Raw genomic sequence first — 20,224 nt, 5'->3', positions numbered from 1 at the left:
AAGATATAGGATATCTAAAACTTCTTTTAAGGTTGAGGAATTACTAAGGATTTTCAACAATTTAATTAAGGATAAGCAGCGGAAAGATAATTATAACCTCAATTAAGACTGAACAAATTATAAGATGATATAATAATAATTTCAAATAAAGATAAGCAATTATGAAAAGATAGCATTACAATAGAGGAGGTAAAATCTTCAGTTAAGTCAAATAAGAGTCAAATAGGCAATAAGGTGAATCCTAAAAGCAATTAATTCTAATTAAAGCATATAGAGGTGAAACTAGTAAATAGGAATTAATCATATCAAGAACAACTTCATACTCAGTGAATATAAGGACCTAAGAATCCTAAAAGGCCAACTTTTCACAAATAAGTCCGAGCATGCACTCGTCACCTCGCGTGCATGGACTACAATCAACATAGAAGATTCAATCCTAAGGGGAAAATCCCCCACACAAGGTTAGGCAAGATACTTACCTCAAACCAAGTTCAACCAGTCCGTAAGAATGCCCTTTTTTGTTTTTTAATTATCCGACTCTGAATAGCCCAAATCTAGCCAAACACAATTGTATAACATGAATACAACCATAATAGACTCATTTAATTAATAAAATCAATACTTTAATAAAAATCCTGAAATCCGCCCTAAAGGTCGACCCGGGCTCACGTCTTGGAATCTGGTGAAAGTCACAAAATACGAACACTCATTCACTCACGAGTCTATCCATGTAAAAATCATCAAATTCCGATACCATTTCGTCCCTCAAATCGTGATTTTTCATTTTGAATTTTTCTTTCAAAAACCACTATTTTTCTCAACTCAAAACACAAATTAAATGATAAAAATAAAGATAGAATCATGGAAATAAATAAATTCTAGGTGAAGAATACTTACCCAATCGATTTGCATGAAAACCCCACAAGGAATCGCTCAAAACCGAGCTCTAGAACTCCAAAAATGGTGAAAATGGCAAACCCTAGTAATAAAGGACTTTATATTCTGCCCAGGGGTTTTGTGCATTGCGAACGCGGAGAAAGGGACGCGTTCGCGAAGAAGAGAAACAAAAGCTGCCCAGTTGTTCTTCGCGAACGCAACAACATGTTCGCGAACGTGGAGAGGAAAAAATATGATGGCCCAACGACTGCTCTTCGTGAACGCGTGAAGTAGTACACGAACGCGAAGAGTGTAATGGAATAGCTACGTGAACGCATAAGTGACACGCGAACGCGAAGAGGAAAATGATCACCAGTGTCCAGGGCCTGGTTTGCACTTCGCGAACGCAAGATAGGGAATGCGAACGCGAAGAAGGGGGTGGCCGAACTTCGCGAACGCGAGAGGGTGACTGCGAACGCGAAGAGGAATTATTTCACCCTCCAAAATAACACTACGCGAACGCAAAGGCAAGGATGCGAGCGCGATGAAGGAAACCAGATGACAGATAACAGCAGTTCAAAAATAGGGGGAAAAGACCCATAGCCCATCCGAAACTCACCCGAGGCCCCCAGGACCCCGTCTAAACATACCAACAAGTCCAATAACCTAACATGGACTCACTCGAGGTCTCAAATCACATCAAACAACACCAAAAAAATACAAATCGCACCACAAATCAAACTTGTGAACTTCCAAAACTTCCAACTTTGAAAACTCATACCGTAACCAATCTAACCAACCCGAAATGATGTCAAATTTGCAGGCAAGTCCCAAATAACATAACAGAGTTGTTCTAACTCTTGGAATCGCATTCCGACCCCGATATCAAAAGGTCCACTTCCGATCCAATCTTCAAAAATTCGACTTTCGCCATTTCAAGCCTAAATCAGCTACAGACCTCAGATTTACAGTCTGGACACTCTCCTAAGTCTAAAATCACCCAACGGAGCTAATGGAACCGACAGAACTCCATTCCGGAGTCATCTTCACATAGTTCCGACTACAGTCAAAATCCTAAGACTTAAGCTTTCGTTTTAGGGACTAAGTGTCCCAAATCACTCTGAATTATCCGGTAACTGAATTCAACCATGCATGCAAGTCAATACACATAATATGAAGCTGCTCAGGGCCTTATGCCACTGAACGAGACTTAAGTTCTCAAAATGACCGGCCGGGTCGTTACACCTTTTCTTGGTCTTTGCCTTGATATGAAATGATATATTTCAGTACTAACTAATCTATTTTAAATTCCCTGGAATGCACCTTCTTTGGAGATTTGGGTCATCTTCCCTGATATGATTAGATTATGGCAGGCCGTGGCAAAGATCTTTTTTATTGATTAGTCCAACAAAACTTCAACCCATTCAAATATCCTTAAGCTGATTTTCATGATAGATTGAGATGACGATCTTTAACCTCTACGGATATAACTATTTTGGTTCCTCGTGAACTTGACACAGGATTTTCATCAAAATGTTTCAGCCTTTTCCTTATCTTCATAGTGCTTTTCCTCGATTTAATTCAAGACCGGACATGCTTTCTAAAGTCTAGCCGAAAACTCCGCATGCATGTCATGTCACTAAAATTGGCGTGAAAAGAGCTATATATGAAAGAAGAATTAAACACAATGGATAAAATGACACAAAGCGAAAAGTTGTATTTTATTGATTAAAGGATAGAGAGGTTTGATGACATGACAAACAAACAACATCTAGGTCACAACCTCGAAGAAATTCAGATGATAGAAATTATGACAAAATAAGTTACCAAGACCCCTTTCCGGCAACGAGGGGAGTGACTTTCCAATTACCAAGCTTCACATCTTAGCTACACATTTGCACATCAGCATTACTACTGAATTCAATAAGATTGCTTTGGAATCAACATTCAAGTTTTGACTTTTTGGTCAAACCGTTCCCCAATATTGGCTATCGGATTTAAGGATTGGCGGCATGAGAAATTTCATAGCAACCAATTTGCCAAAAGACTTGGAAAAATACTCATGTCCCTAACATCACAGATCGTCTCACACAAAACATGCCAATTGCTCAAACTTGGTAAAAGTCAATCAACATTTTCCTCTTCTTTTCACCACCAAACTGTGTACTTATCTTTTTATGACCTTAGTCGAATCTATAATAGCGATGCTTATTCCCTTGATTGAGAATATGATAAAGTGATCCTGGATTGTTTTCGTGATTCACCATTGCAAACCGACAAACTGACCACCTTTAACTAGCTTTTATTTCAAAATAACAAGCATGTTAGAATGAACACACATTTGTTTTTTACTTTTTTTTTTCAAAATCATTTGATCGAACCTGATGTGGGTTGCCTACGTATCATGTGGGAGCATGAATCAGATCTTGCGTAGTTCATGGAGCATCAGTAATAAAGTAAATAAACTCACTCTTTTTTACTCATATATAAATAACCCCACGAAACCTCCTAGCAAGAAAAATATTTTGGATTTTTTTTGTTATTGAAAGAAAACTTCTAAAGAAAGATTTTTTTTTAGATTTCGCTTTTTTTTTTTGGTTATTTTTTGGAATCTTCGAAAGAAAGACTTTTTTTAAAAAAGAAAGAAAATATTTTAGATTTTCTTTATGAATTTAAAAAGACAGAAAATATTTTTTGGATTTTGATTTTTTTTTTGAATTTTGGGAGGACTTTTTTTTTAAAAAAAGAAGAAAATATTTTTGGATTTTTGGATTGGACGTCTCAAAGAAAGATTTCTAAAGAAGGAATTAAAGTAATTTTATTTTTTGATTTTTGAAAATTGGGGACCGGAACCGATGGGATTTGCCTACGTATCTCACATCCGGTGAGAATCAGACCCGCGTAGTTCTATTAAAACTGGCTATGTTTTTTTTTTTTTTATATGAAAATTAATCTTTATAAACCATATGCACTAGACCACATCATTTTTCTCTGTTCGTTCAACTGATTTATGCTAAAGTCGATCGATATGCAAGCCTCCCAAATAATGCAACAACTAGCACATAACATGACATAATGGTCTCAACAAGGTACCTGTCCTAAAACAGAACTCGGCCCATGTATCGAGCGCTGCTAAGTCAAATGCACATGATACAAATAAAGCGTAGCCTACTAGGGATATTCATTGCTTGTGGCTTGTTCTTCTAAGTTTCCAAATCCTAAAGGAGATGGTATCTAGACCTGGCTTACCCGGGCGGACAACCCGAGCCGAGGAGCGTCAAGCGTCACCAGTAGTAGAACAGCACTGGCTAGCTAACGGCTCTCTCGCCTCAACACGTGTGACTAAATACTTCACCAGAAGCTGGTAGGCTAACTGGATTTATCTCAAGACAGAAATTTTGTGATGATGGTAGGCAAACACAATATAACTAACTATTAGAACACTCAGATGTGTGCGAGAGAGGATACAATTTATATGTACAGTCTAACAATATCAAAGCAGTAAAAAGTGGACAAGTAGCACATTAGGGTCAAATAAATCACAATATATACAAAAAATTAATAAAGCCAAATAAAGTCATGTACAAGCCCGAATTCTTGAAGTCCCCAGCATAGTCGCCAGAGCTGTCACACCCTTTTTTTTAACCCCAAAAAAGATATATTAGTGTGTTATTTTATGGATTGTGGGTTAAAGAGTTTTTCCAATTGAAGTGACAAATTTGAATAGGGATTATTTTATTTACAGAGTCGCCACTTAGAATTGATTTTTCGGTGTTCCAAGTCACCTTTTATTTGAATCCCTAATCAAATGAAGGTTTGACTCTATTATTAATTGGTCTGCGAAAACAAAGTCCGAGTAAGGAATTCTGTTGACCGGGGAGAAGGTGTAAGGCATTCCCTGAGTCCTGTGGTTCTAGCACGGTCGCTTTATTGACTTAAACTTGGCTTGAAATTTTTTTGGAAAAACTCTGTTTTATATAGATTTTCATGTTTTACCTATCCACTTTTAATTATTAAAATTATTAAAGAAAAGATTTGAATAAAATTGTCCTAACCGCACCACGCAAACGAATGTGTGACTGAGATAAATTTTATTGATTTTGTCATAACCGCGCTACGCAAGCGAATCCGCAGTCATGACGAGGATTATTAGTACGTTATTACTTTTGGAGAAAATTACTATATTCGAAGAAAATAATTTTGAAATTTATTAAAAGTTAACTATCGCGCTACGCAAACGAATCCGCGAGTTTAGCAATGGATTTATTAAATTAAAAATTAACTAAAATTAACGAGTATGGTATGACATTATTGAATTAATTTATTGAATGTTAAACATCACGTTACGCAAGCAATTCCATGAAGTTAAAGCACGTCTACTAATTGCCTAGCGTCTAAATTAATTAAAAAACGCTTCTTTTTTATTTATTACTTGTTCGACCGAAAAAAAAATATTATTATTAAAAACAATTTCTAACTAATACAAAACATTAAACCCGGGTAAGCTTATGTTAAACTTTTATGGTATTAGGCCACTTATTTTATTTAACAAAAGACAATTTATTGATTTTAAAGAAAATGCTCATCTTACTTTCTATTGTCATTGGCCCTATAGATTTTAGCTTATTTGGCCCATGTTGCTTAAGAGCCTCGATGACCAAGACAACACAAAATAACAAGTATTCTTCTAAGCCCAAATTGCTTCTTACATTGATGTCCAAACTAAAATTGTTTTTCATAAAAGAAACTTACATGCTAATTATTATCTTTTATCTTCTTAACCAACTGTTTCTTAAGGACTAACATAATATTTCTACTCAGCTACACCAATATGGCACTAATCAAACTACACCATTAGCAACATAAAACCACGACTAAATACAAAAACTACAAAAAATGTAACACTTTAATGCTAATGAGAAGAACTATATTATAATATTATGTTGACTATAATTCAAAGCATCGATACATTTGAAGCTAGAAGCCTAGAAGTCTTTCTTAGATAATTATACATGAAGCATGAAAGTAACTCACAGAAAAGATCCCAAACTAAACAAACATGGTTAAAAGTGGGGTCTTTATCTTTTCCTTAAACTAAGTAAACTTAACAGAATGCAGTTTCAATCACATATATAAAGTGGGGACATTATTGAATTAATTTATTGAATGTTAAACATCATGTTACGCAAGCGATTCCATGAAGTTAAAGCACGTCTACTAATTGCCTAGCGTTTAAATTAATTAAAAACCGCTTCTTTTTTATTTATTACTTGTTCGACCAAAAAAAAAATATTATTATTAAAAACAATTTCTAACTAATGCAAGACATTAAACCTGGGTAAGCTTATATTAAACTTTCATGGTATTGGGTCACTTATTTTATTTTAACAAAAGATAATTTATTGATTTTAAAGAAAATGCCCATCTTACTTTCTATTGTCATTGGGCTTACATATTTTAGCTTATTTGGCCCATGTTGCTTAAGAGCCTCGATGACCAAGACAACACAAAATAATAAGTATTCTTCTAAGCCCAAATTGCTTCTTACATTGATATCCAAACTAAAATTATTTTTCATAAAAGAAACTTACATGCTAATTATTATCTTTTATCTTCTTAACCAACTGTTTCTTAAGGACTAACATAATATTTCTACTCATCTACACCAACATGGCACTAATCAAAATACACCATTAGCAACATAAAAACCACGACTAAATATAAAAACTACAAAAAAGGTAACACTTTAATGCTAAAGAGAAGAACTATATTATAACATTATGTTGACTATAATTCAAAGCATCGAAACATTTGAAGCTAGAAGCCTAGAAGTCTTTTTTAGATAACTATACATGAACCATGAAAGTAACTCGCAGAAAAGATCCCAAACTAAACAAACATGGTTAAAAGTGGGGTCTTTATCTTTTCTTTAAACTAAGTAAACTTAACAGAATGCAGTTTCAATCACATATATAAAGAAAGAAAACGATAATTTAACTAATTTTTAACAGATTTACATGATGATAATACTAATATAACATTCATCTTGAAACAAAATCAGATCTAACATGTTCCATCAACCAAACCGGAATCAAATCCTTCTTATTATCATCAAGAATCTGCAATATAAGAATTTGAAAGTTACCTGGTTTGCAGAATAATAAAATACAATAGTGTAACAACAAAATATTCAGCAGCAAATACAGTAGAAACAACAGCAACTCAAGTGTTAAGACAATCCAGAAAACTCAACAAAGATGCTTGAATATGGTAGCTATCAACTTCACAAATTGCCTAAGGGATCTTTCTATTTTTCTCAAAGTTTTTGCACTCAAATAATACTCACAAAGCTCTAAATTTCAGCTTGCTATATGTATTAAGCTGCTGATTTTTCTCAAAGATATATGTCTTTAAACAACTCTCCAAGATGTGTCCCAGTGTAAGATCGAGTGTGTGTGTCCTCTTCAGTGAGTAAGGATAGCCCTTTAAATAGGCAAATAAATCAGATTTTTTGGACAGATTTTAGTTCACCAAAAGTCTGTCCAAAAGACTGACTTTGTGTGCTAAACATTGTTCAAAAGATGTCAAAAAGTATTGTATTTGTCACCACACAATGACTTTTGAGTTTTGCACTCCAAAGTCTTTGCACAGTAAAAATAACCAAACTTGTATTATTCCTTCTTTAATTTCAACTTTTATCAACACAAAATTCAAATACTCAAGTCCAATAAAAACAAATTTACTAAGCATTTGAAACTTTTATCATAAACTATCATGACTAAGCGAATAGCTATTTCAAAACTAATGAATAACTAATTATTAGTGATTAATAACTATGAACGACTAAGCTAACATAGATTAAACATAACTAATAATAAAAATATAAATAATAATAATAATAATAATAATAATAAAATAAAAAAAACCCATAAATTATGCTAGACATAAACTAAATACAATACAATTAGAAAAAATAGACAAAGGTAACGAGAATAGGGGTATACCAAACGAGGGCGTTCGGGGTGGTCGCCAGATTTTTAATTGCCGGATTTTCGGGATGGAATTGACATCAATAGGTAGGTCTTGATGAGTTCTATCCGTTGATGTAGGTATTGTGGGGTGGTAGTGGCCGGAACTTCAAGGTTTTGGGCAAAAAAGTGGAGATTAAAGTTTGCTAGATCTAAAATTCAAGGGGTTTGAGGGGGTTTTGAAGGATTTGGTTTGGAGATATGGAAAGAGGACGTTGTGGAGATTACATGGTGTGAATTTGGGAGTATTTGGAGGTTGGCCGCCGCCGGTGGGCGATTTCTGACGGCGGTGGCGGCGGCGGAGAGAAGAGAGAGAGAAGAGAGAAAGAGTTATGGGGAAATGAGGGAATTTTTCAGATTTTTGAGGCTTTAAATATCTCTTGAGAGATCAAATATGAACCATTAGATCAAGGAGGTGATCAATGTGTGAGATTTGATCTTGGGTCACTTAATGAAACGACGTAGTTTTGAGGCAAAACTACGTCGTTTCAGACCCTTTCAAGGGCAGCCCCTTATCTTGCACGTTTGGCCACTTTCCCTTTCAAATTTGGCCCAATTTCTTCCTTAGTCCTACTTATTAAACTAAATTTACACAAATAAATAAATAAATTAAGTAACTTATTCAAATAATCAATTAACTAGATTAATTCACCAATTAAAATAATTAATTAATTCCTAAAATGCACAAATAAAGAAAGAACTATTTTTTGGTATTTTTATGGTAGGAAATATGCAATCAAAGACACAAAAATTGAGAAAAATAACTAAAGTAACAAAACACTAATGACTTTTGGAGGTGTTAAAATAGTGCAAAAATTAGGTATTCACACATACTTAATTTTCACAAAAAGAAAAAGCTTTGAACTATAACATAAATTAGATAGTACCTAATTGTGAAAAGTTTTAAGACTCATTATTTCTGAAAAATTGTTTAATAAATTTAACTATGTATATGAAATACTTACTATGTTCTCGATCAGTCGATCACAATCTCATAACATTTTAATGGTGAGTTCAATTTCCCCAATAGTGTCTCTTCTTGAAGCATCAAAAGCTCTGATGCTGACATTACTGGTCCGAATTCTGTTAGTGTCAATGTTCAGCTGTTGTAGAGTAGAAAGAGGGCATACATATACACTTGAGCCTCCGTCAATCATGACTTGTTTTACGTAGTGCCCTTCACATTTCACCATAAGATGCAAAGCTCTATTGTTCCCAGCCCCTTCCTCAGGCAAATCATCATCGCTGAAAGTAATTCTATTTAATTTAAAGAATCTTTCAGCTATTTTTTCTAGCTGATTCACCGTTGTCTTTTCTGAGACATATGCCTCGTTCAAAGTTTTGATCAACACACGGCGATGCTCTTCCGAGTGCAAAAGAAGAGATAACAAAGATATCTGAGCAGGGGTTTTCCTTAGTTGGTCAATGATTAAGTAATCTTGCATTTTCATCTTCTTAAGGAATTCTTCCGCTTCTTTTTCTGTAACGGGTTCTTTCACTGGCAAGTGACTTTCCCTGGCTTGCTTAGCTTATCTCAATTCCTCTGGTGAGTAGCACCTTCCAGAGCGGGTCAAGCCCCCTATTTCATTTGTTTCTTCAACTATCTCTTTTCTTCTGTATGTCATAACAGTCTTGTTATAAATCTAGGGAATAGATTTCGTGTTTGTCACTGGGAGTTGTGAAACATGTCGGATCACGACATGCTCTGTTATATTTCTCAAACCATTATTCAGAACGATCTTTTGAATGCCCCCGAGGATGTAAAGTTTGGGTCCACCCAAGTGAACCTCAACCTTTTTTGTGCTTCCAGGGACATAGAGAATCATTTTTCCCAAACCTGCCAAGTTCAAGCTAGAGCTCACACCTTTCACAATCAACGGTGCCAATTGCGGTGGGCTTATTGTCACTTTTAGTTCTTTCCCTATGGTTCCAACAACTCTCTCTGTCTTGCCAGACTGCTTATAATCCCTATCATCACAAATCATCCTAATAAAATGTGTATTATTATGAGCTGGAAGTGGATTGTTTGTGATATTAGGAGTATCCTCATTATTTGTCACCATAATTGCCTTTGCTTCAATCAAATCTTCAATGGCTCTCTTTAACGTCCAACAATTTTCAGTACTATGACCTTGGGTGTTAGAGTGATACTCACATCTTGCATTTGAGTCAAAACCTTTTGAATTTGGATTCACATAATGCGGCATGATAGGTTCAATCAATCGCAATTGCATCAATTTTCGAAATAGGCTTGTATATGATTCTCCAATTGGGGTGAACTCTTTCTTTGGCTCATGTTCTCTCACATATTCCTGTCGGGGACGAGGATTATATGGCACCTGAAAATTCAGCCAGATTTGATGGGAGCCTTATGGAATCGGTGCCCGCCATTGCTGGTGATTGAGAGGCCTAGCATAAGCCTGAGCATTAAACACTGTGTATTGTTGTGGGGGAATGGAGTATCGGGGACCCTAAGGCGGATAGTAATGTCGAGGAGAATTGGATTGTCCTTGTTGGAATTTCACATAAGAAGGAGATACTCCTCTTTGAACTCCCCCGAACCCAGATGCCATCATGGATCCTTCCTCCTTCTTTTTTTGATTTCCGAAACTGCCTGACTCGGTTTGAATTGCTTGCGTGGTCGCCTTAGGGGCTGCCCGACTCACAATTTTTCCCGACTTCATGTCATTCTCAACTATTTCACCAATCTTAATCGCCTTAGCGAAAGGTTTACCAATGGCGGCCAACATGTAATGGAGGTAATCAGGATCCTGAGCTTGGAGAAAATAGTCAATCATTTCTGCCTCTTTCATTGGTGGTTTGACCCTAGTATCCTTCTTTCTCCACTTGATTGCATATTCTCTGAAGCTTTCTGTTGGTTTCTTCTTTTTGTTGACGAGAGAGGAGCAGTCTGGAACTATATCAATATTGTACTGAAACTGTTGGACAAAATTTTGAGCCATGTCATTCCAAACGTGCCAGTGAGATATGTCTTGATCTATGAACCACTCTGAAGCAATTCCTGTCAAACTTTCCCCAAAATAAGCCATGAGTAATTCTTCTTTGCCTCCTGCTCCCCTTAATTGGTTACAATACCTCTTCAAATGGGCAACGAGATCACCATGACCATCACACTTGTCAAACTTGGGGTTCTTGAAGCCGAGTGGCAAATGAACATGGGGGAACATGTATAGATCGTTAAACGAAACACTCTTGTAGCCTCCCTAACCCTGTATGTTTCCCATGGTTTGTTCCAGGCTCTTCATTTTTCTGGTCATTTCCTCTTGTTTCATATTCTTGTCGGGCTTTTCGATCTCGATTGGGAACACGTTCTGAGGAGTATGCTTGTATGAATCTGGAACCTTGAAAGCCAGTTCTGGAGAGTAATTTTTGGCATCATGAGCATTCAGTTGTGGATCATTGTTAGACGTTTGAGCAAGAGTCGGTTGAGGAACAGTGAAAGTAGGGACAATGGGTACAATAAGTGGGTCATTTCTGAGGGGTGCGGTTGGAGGACGTGGAATGGAGGTACTGGGGATAGTGGGGAGGTTAATGCTCGGACTAAATCCAGGTTGGTACAATGGGTTACTTGTTATGGAGATGGGCACTTGATTTGCAACTGACACATTATTAAGATTATCTGAAGGCCCTATGGGTAGTGGGGGCGGTGCCTGTCCATTCACCCAAGCTTGGTACATCTCTGCCAATTGTTGTTTCAACACTCTTACTTCTTCAACCAGTCCCATACCTTATTCGACCAATTGTCCATGGACATCATCATTATCTGACTCATTCTCAATGTTGTTTTTCATTCTACTTTTTTCTTTTGATCTCGTGTTATAAGGGTGAGTCGCCAGTTTAAACCACAAACCAACCACCTCTGTTTAACTTTATCTTAAAATAACAAACAACAAACGTGTTAGAGTTAGGCATTTTGCAGATATTAATCACACATTGTATGTTATGCACCTAGTGCCATTTTTATTTCTAAAATGAGCTTGGAAGGCTTCATGCTTCATTCCGGCTTATTGCTCTTGAATTTAACGCTCCTTTTGAATTTAACGCTCTTTTTTTTTTCTTTCCTATTTTCTTCCTCAAATATATATATTTTTCTTCTTCTTCTTCTTTTTTTGCTCAAATTTATTATGGCTATGATCGCATCCGATGAGGATTGCCTACGTATCATGACGCCGCATGAATCAGACCATTATGTAGTTCAGGGGGAAAATAATAACAATTTTGATGTTTTTTTATTATTTATTAGTATTTTTTATATATAAAAATAAAATAAAACAAACAAAAATATTTTTCATTCATTTTATTTGTCAGATAGTAAATGTAAACATTCAGGTTTTGGACACAATAGACTAATTAACTAAAGAAAGTACAAATTATGCAGAAGAAGCATATTCAAATAACATAACTAAACACTAAAGAGATGCTAACAAGTGCAAAGGTCACACACATCTGTAGTTCAGAACACATTGGCTAAACGGATTTAAGAGAATCTAAATTGCTCAAATTAGGCAAAAGCATATTTCAGAGTAGTCACATTATGTGAAATTAAATGCTAAAGAGACCTAAAACTGAGGTAAAGCCAGCAGAATTGCACACAAGGGCAGTCCAGAAACATATTAAGCTATGGATTTCAGAAGTGAGAACGTATGCGAATCACAGACACATAAGAATGAGATTGCAGAAGTCCAGTAACTTACCAGTTAAACGAATAACAGTAAAGAGCAAAAATTCCACAAGAACCCTAGAATCGCAATGCGTCAAATTTCCGAGGAGTTTCGAAAGAACTCTCGGCAATGCTCACACCAAGAGAAGGTTGAATAATAGAGTCTTAGTGGCCTTGACTTTCAACCGGCCAAAAACAGAATACAGAACGAGATAATAGCATAACAAAGCCTCAAGTTTTTAGTGAAAATACGATTCAAGTCTGTCCTAAAAGGGGAATGGAGAGGGGTTTATATAGCAGTAAAAATTGAACGAGCAAACAAGGAAACAAAATAAATCAATCATAGAGTAAGGAAAGAAGTCATGCAAAATCAGTTCAAAATTAATTTAGGAGAGAAATCCGGTAAACCCTAGGTTTTTCTTTTTTAGAAAAAGTGTAAATCACATAAATTCAAATGAAATCGGACTCACATAATACAATGTTAAATGTATGTAGACAAAACAGTGCTCAAAATTAAAGATTCGAACCCCTTTTTGTTTGATTTCGAAGATTATTGCTTGCCATGTTTAGGCAAGCACGTTAGGTAACACCACAAACGGACAACCAGTACCAGAAGGATTCGAATATGGCAAGAAAATAGTAATCGAATCTCATTAGGAGAGGGATTAAGGAAGGCGGCTAGGGTTTAGAAAAGAGAAGAAAAGAGAGTTTCAGGGTGGCGGGTTAGAGGGAATGGGGGATTAGGGTTTAGGGTTGGGTAATTAAAAGGGGGTAGGTTAATTGTGGGCCGTTGATCTCTAAGATCAACGGCCAGGATTTTAAAAAGGGGCTGGGGCGGGTTAATTAAACGGGTACCGATCGGGTTTATTAAATGGGTATTTGGTTTGGGCTTTTGATGAGTGAAGTGGAGTGGGCCAAAGGTTTGGGCCTAATTTGGTCCAGAAATAGCCTTGTATTGGGTTATAAAATAAATATGCGAAATTATTTTAAAAATAATTCACAAAAGAGATTAATAAATAATAAAAATATCATTTATGCAGTAAAATAATTTAGAATACTATCTTGACATTATAAAAATATAAAAAATATTTTTTAGCATAAATAATACAACAAAATGTAATTATGCATAGAATATAGGGTATTCTTTGCAAAATTATGTAAATAGCCTAAAAATACGAAATATAATTATATAAAACAAAGTAAAATATTATGAAGCATATATATAGATGTAAAATAATAAACTAGATGATTGATTTATTATAAAAATAATTTAAAGGATAATTTATAAATATTGAATAATATAAATGCAAGAAAAATTGATTTTGAAGTCTTAAAATTATGAAAAATTATGGGAAAATATTTTCATAAATCTTGTAAATTAAATAATAATACAAAATAATATTTTGAAAGTATATATATTATTTGAAAAATATATGAGGACAAAATTAGGTATCAACGCTGGTCCATATGAAATACCTCAAGCCACCCGCAAAAAATCAATAACCATGCGCAATTCGACATCAAGTACTCAAAGTGCATTACCATAACCACGGAGAAGCAAATGACACCATGACCCACAAAACCCGAAAGAACATAACAATACACCATCAACCAAGCAATACCCAATACTCTTCTCGCTCAAAATTCCGTTGTAAGGCCACAATAGAACTGCACCATGTGTGCATACAGTCAACGAATCACAACCCCTCGTAGCATAGTAGAGTAACTCACAGAACCTATCAGAACACGAATAAGCTCAACACCAATCGAATGGTACATCCCTTAACAATACCAGTATGGAGCCAACCAATCCGGCTCGGTGCAGAATTCACATCCTAATTGGGCCTACCAATGGACCCCCAAATCGACTCTGGTCACCCACAAATAGATAAATAACCCTCTGAAGATCCACAATGACTGAATCGTAACACATACTATCATCTGGCTAGCTTCGGCCATGACTTTACAGTCCACAACCATGAAACAATCCTCTCCTCAGAACTCCCAGTCCCCAAATCTATAGAACACACGAATCACCATAGCTTATCCCAACTCCGCCACTAGAATGTCCAACACATCTCTCATACACGATCATTACACGAGGAATACTTCTAAAAAATTTCTGTGCCATATAGTAAAATTTGAATATCAGCAGTTGATCAACCAGAAGAGTGCCGCAATACCAGTGAAGTATCCATAAATCAAAACACGTTGCCCCTTCTGAAATATATACTCTCATCAAGCCATGCCAAATAGTAATATCATTTACCTAGTCATCTGAAATCGTCCATGCTTCTAAACAGAACTGTGATCCCGCTCACGTAAATCTTAATCCCACACAACACACCGCATATACCATGCCATCACATGAAAAATATGAGAACTTCATAGTCCGCTCCGAGTCATAAGCAACTACATACTCAATTAGCCAATGACCTTCTATTTGATCTCATCCCCGAGAAAATTCCAATACGCAACATATTCCTTACGCCGGTAGGAAATATACTCCTCAAACCGTGGTAAAAACCATTGAGAACTCTTCGAAACTCATTTGCACACAACCAAACTATTAGAACCGAATCTCTCTAACTCAACCCAGCCACCTTAATACATCATACTCTTAGGGATGCAGCCCTTACCTGGACCCTGTGATGCATTGGGCTGTCTTTTTTAATTGGCCAAACATATAGACTACCCCTTAAAGTTGACACCGATTTTCATTTTGACACTCTATCTTAGGGATGTTCGAATTGAACACTTTAACTTCTATTAAAGTGTACCATTTAAGCCACTCATAACTAACCTGTATATAACATGGAGTGCGTAGACTTCACGCACAATGATCTGGCAAAAAGAGCCAATTAAAAAATGACACGTGGTATTTGACTAATTAATCCAGGTATTTGACTAATTAATCCAACAAAGAAGATTTTGAGAAAACAAAAGGAGAAAATAAAAACTCTTTTCTTAGATAATTCTCAGACCTCCCGTCACTTTCTTCCCTGAATCCCCTCCCCAAGTTATTCTACTTCCTAGACCCCTCCCTCATATCCGACATCATCATCTTCCCGGACTCCCCACCGTTCTTCTTTTTTCTCCCTTTCCCCCCCAAACAACCCACATACTACTTTAGGAATTTTTGCCAAATATATATGAAGCCAAAATCTTCGAAGAAGACAATTGGGAATTTGAATGTGGAAGCTAAATGTTAGATTTTGAAGAATTGAACCTCCTTTTATTTTCACCGTCAGAAACTGAAAGATTTGAAACAAAAAATGGGTGAAACAATTTGCCGCTGAATGATATTATAAATCGAAGAGAATGAGAAAATTGTTATTCAAGCTACTATTCTCTAGATATTTTCTTTTCACTTCCTTAATCTAGTGTATAGAAGAGATGTCATCCAATTACAAAGACTTGGTGACTCATAGTCGAATTATCGTCATGAATTGTTGCTTTGTTTTGTTAATATGATCATCTGATCTGACTTTCATGATTAATTCAGTGATCGAAAAAAAGTTAAAAGTTGGATTGTTCATGCTGTGAAGAAGGGAAATTGCACTGTTGTTTCAATAGCTCCGAGGTCTAACAAAATCTTATTCCAAAAAGAGCTATGATAACTGAGAAAGGGTGAAGTGAAATTTTTATTTTTTGCAAAAACGTTTGGTGGAGAAAATATCGCGGAGATGCGGTGGTAAAAGATCAGTGCTATAGTGGTCTATGCATGGTATAATAATAGTTGAAAAGTAGTGAAATGAAAAAGGTTAATATCTGATGGAATCCGATTGTTAATGGGGGAAATCTGATAATGGAAAACGAGATTCAAAATGGTATTAAAAGTGAAGAATAGAAGGTTCCGGTAGAGAAGAAACGGTATTATGTTATAAAGGTGCGTAACGGTGGTTGAGAGAGCAAAAGAGCAAGGAGAAAGAAGAAAAAGTAACGTAAAAACAAGAAGAAAAGTTTGTATTCACACTCTCCCAAGAGGTGAGATGCACACACTATGACATGTCAGTGATAAGTGTTTAATTGAACCATTTTAATAGGTGTTAGAGTGTTCAATTGGAACATCACGGAGATGGAGTGTCAAAATAAAAATCGATGTCAACTTTAAGGGGTTGTCTATGTATTTGGCCTTTTTAATTTCTTTTTTTGTGGGTCCTACAATAATGGATATCCCACCCACCCCACACTCCATGTGACAACTGACTAAGTAAATTTATTTCATATTGTCACACACCTTTTTTTTACCCCAAAAAAGATATATTAGTGTGTTATTTTATGTATTGTGGGTTAAAGCATTTTTTCAATTGAAGTGACAAATTTGAATAGGGATTATTTTATTTACAGAGTCGCCACTTGAAATTGATTTTTCGGTGTTTCAAGTCACCTTTTATTTGAATCCCTAATCAAAGGAAGGTTTGACTCTATTATTAATTGGTCTGCGAAAATAAAGTTCGAGTAAGGAATTTTGTTGACCGGGGAGAAGGTATAAGGCATTCCCCGAGTCCCGTGGTTCTAGCACGGTCGCTTTATTGACTTAAACTTGGCTTGAATTTATTTTGGATAAACTGTGTTTTATTTAGATTTTCATGTTTTACCTATCCATTTTTAATTATTAAAATTATTAAAGAAAAGATTTGAATAAAATTGTCCTAACCGCACCACGCAAACGAATGTGTGACCGAGATAAATTTTATTGATTTTGTCATAACCGCGTTACGCAAGCGAATCCACGGTCATGACGAGGATTATTAGTACGTTATTACTTTTGGAGAAAATTACTATATTCGAAGAAAATAATTTTGAAATTTATTGAAAGTTAACTATCGCACTACGCAAACGAATCCGCGAGTTTAGCAATGGATTTATTAAATTAAAAATTAACTAAAACTAACGAGTATGGTATGACATTATTGAATTAATTTATTGAATGTTAAACATCACGTTACGCAAGCGATTCCATGAAGTTAAAGCACGTCTACTAATTGCCTAGCATCTAAATTAATTAAAAAACGCTTCTTTTTTATTTATTATTTGTTCGACCGAAAAAAAAAATTATTATTAAAAATAATTTCTAACTAATGCAAGACATTAAACCTGGGTAAGCTTATGTTAAACTTTTATGGTATTGGGCCACTTATTTTATTTAACAAAAGACAATTTATTGATTTTAAAGAAAATGCTCATCTTACTTTCTATTGTCATTGGCCCTATAGATTTTAGCTTATTTGGCCCATGTTGCTTAAGAGCCTCGATGACCAAGACAACACAAAATAACAAGTATTCTTCTAAGCCCAAATTGCTTCTTACATTGATGTCCAAACTAAAATTGTTTTTCATAAAAAAAACTTACATGCTAATTATTATCTTTTATCTTCTTAACGAACTGTTTCTTAAGGACTAACATAATATTTCTACTCAGCTACACCAATATGGCACTAATCAAACTACACCATTAGCAACAAAAAACCACGACTAAATACAAAAACTACAAAAAAGGTAACACTTTAATGCTAATGAGAAGAACTATATTATAATATTATGTTGACTATAATTCAAAGCATCGAAACATTTGAAGCTAGAAGCCTAGAAGTCTTTCTTAGATAATTATACATGAACCATAAAAGTAACTCACAGAAAAGATCCCAAACTAAACAAACATGGTTAAAAGTGGGGTCTTTATCTTTTCCTTAAACTAAGTAAACTTAACAGAATGCAGTTTCAATCACATATATAAAGTGGGGACATTATTGAATTAATTTATTGAATGTTAAACATCACGTTACGCAAGCGATTCCATGAAGTTAATGCACATCTACTAATTGCCTAGCGTCTAAATTAATTAAAAAGCGCTTTTTTTTTATTTATTACTTGTTCGACCGAAAAAAAAATATTATTATTAAAAACAATATCTAACTAATGCAAGATATTAAACCCGGGTAAGCTTATGTTAAACTTTCATGGTATTGGGCAACTTATTTTATTTAACAAAAGATAATTTATTGATTTTAAAGAAAATGCCCATCTTACTCTTTATTGTCATTGGACCTACAGATTTTAGCTTATTTGGCCCATGTTGCTTAAGAGCCTCGATGACCAAGACAACACAAAATAACAAGTATTCTTCTAAGCCCAAATTCCTTCTTACATTGATGTCCAAACTAAAATTGTTTTTCATAAAAGAAACTTACATGCTAATTATTATCTTTTATCTTCTTAACCAACTGTTTCTTAAGGACTAACATAATATTTTTACTCATCTACACCAACATGGCACTAATCAAAATACACCATTAGCAACATAAAAACCACGACTAAATATAAAAACTACAAAAAAGGTAACACTTTAATGCTAAAGAGAAGAACTATATTATAACATTATGTTGACTATAATTCAAAGCATCGAAACATTTGAAGCTAAAAGCCTAGAAGTCTTTCTTAGATAATTATACATGAACCATGAAAGTAACTCGCAGAAAAGATCCCAAACTAAACAAACATGGTTAAAAGTGGGGTCTTTATCTTTTCCTTAAACTAAGTAAACTCAACAGAATGCAGTTTCAATCACATATATAAATAAAGAAAACGATAATTTAACTAATTTTTAACAGATTTACATGATGATAACACTAATATAACATTCATCTTGAAACAAAATCAGATCTAACATGTTCCATCAACCAAACCGGAATCAAATCCTTTTTATTATCATCAAGAATCTGCAATATAAGAATTTCAAAGTTACCTGGTTTGCAGAATAATAAAATACATCAGTGTAACAACAAAATATTCAGCAGCAAATACAGTAGAAACAACAGCAACTCAAGTGTTAAGACAACCCAGAAAACTCAACAAAGATGCTTGAATATGGTAGCTATCAACTTCACAAATTGCCTAAGGGATCTTTCTATTTTTCTCAAAGTTTTTGCACTCAAATAATACTCACAAAGCTCTGAAATTTCAGCTTGGTATATGTATTAAGCTGCTGATTTTTCTCAAAGATATATATGTCTTTAAACAACTCTCCAAGATGTGTCCCAGTGTAAGATCGAGTATGTGTCCTCTTCAGTGAGTAAGGATAGCCCTTTAAATAGGCAAATAAATCAGATTTTTTGGACAGATTTTGGTTCACCAAAAGTCTGTCCAAAAGACTGACTTTGTGTGCTAAACACTGTTCAAAAGCTGTCAAAAAGTATTGTATTTGTCACCACACAATGACTTTTGAGTTTTGCACTCCAAAGTCTTTGCACAGTAAAAATAACCAAACTTGTACTATTCTTTCTTTAATTTTAGCTTTTATCAACACAAAATTCAAATACTCAAATCCAATAAAAACAAATTCACTAAGCATTTGAAACTTTTATCATAAACTATCATAACTAAGTGAATAGATATTTCAAAACTAATGAATAACTAATTATTAGTGATTAATAACTATGAACGACTAAGCTAACATAGATTAAATACAACTAATAATAAAAATATAAATAATATAAATAATAATAATAATAATAAATAAATAAATAAAAAAAACCATAAATTATGCTAGCTAAATACAATACAATTAGAAAAAATAGACAAAGGAAACGAGAATAGGGGTATACCAAACGAGGGCGTTCGGGGTGGTCGCCGGATT

The sequence above is a fragment of the Nicotiana tabacum genome, chromosome 15 (assembly GCF_000715075.1).
Source record: "Nicotiana tabacum cultivar K326 chromosome 15, ASM71507v2, whole genome shotgun sequence".
Taxonomy (NCBI): domain Eukaryota; kingdom Viridiplantae; phylum Streptophyta; class Magnoliopsida; order Solanales; family Solanaceae; genus Nicotiana; species Nicotiana tabacum.
Note: the sequence above shows the minus strand (reverse complement) of the source record.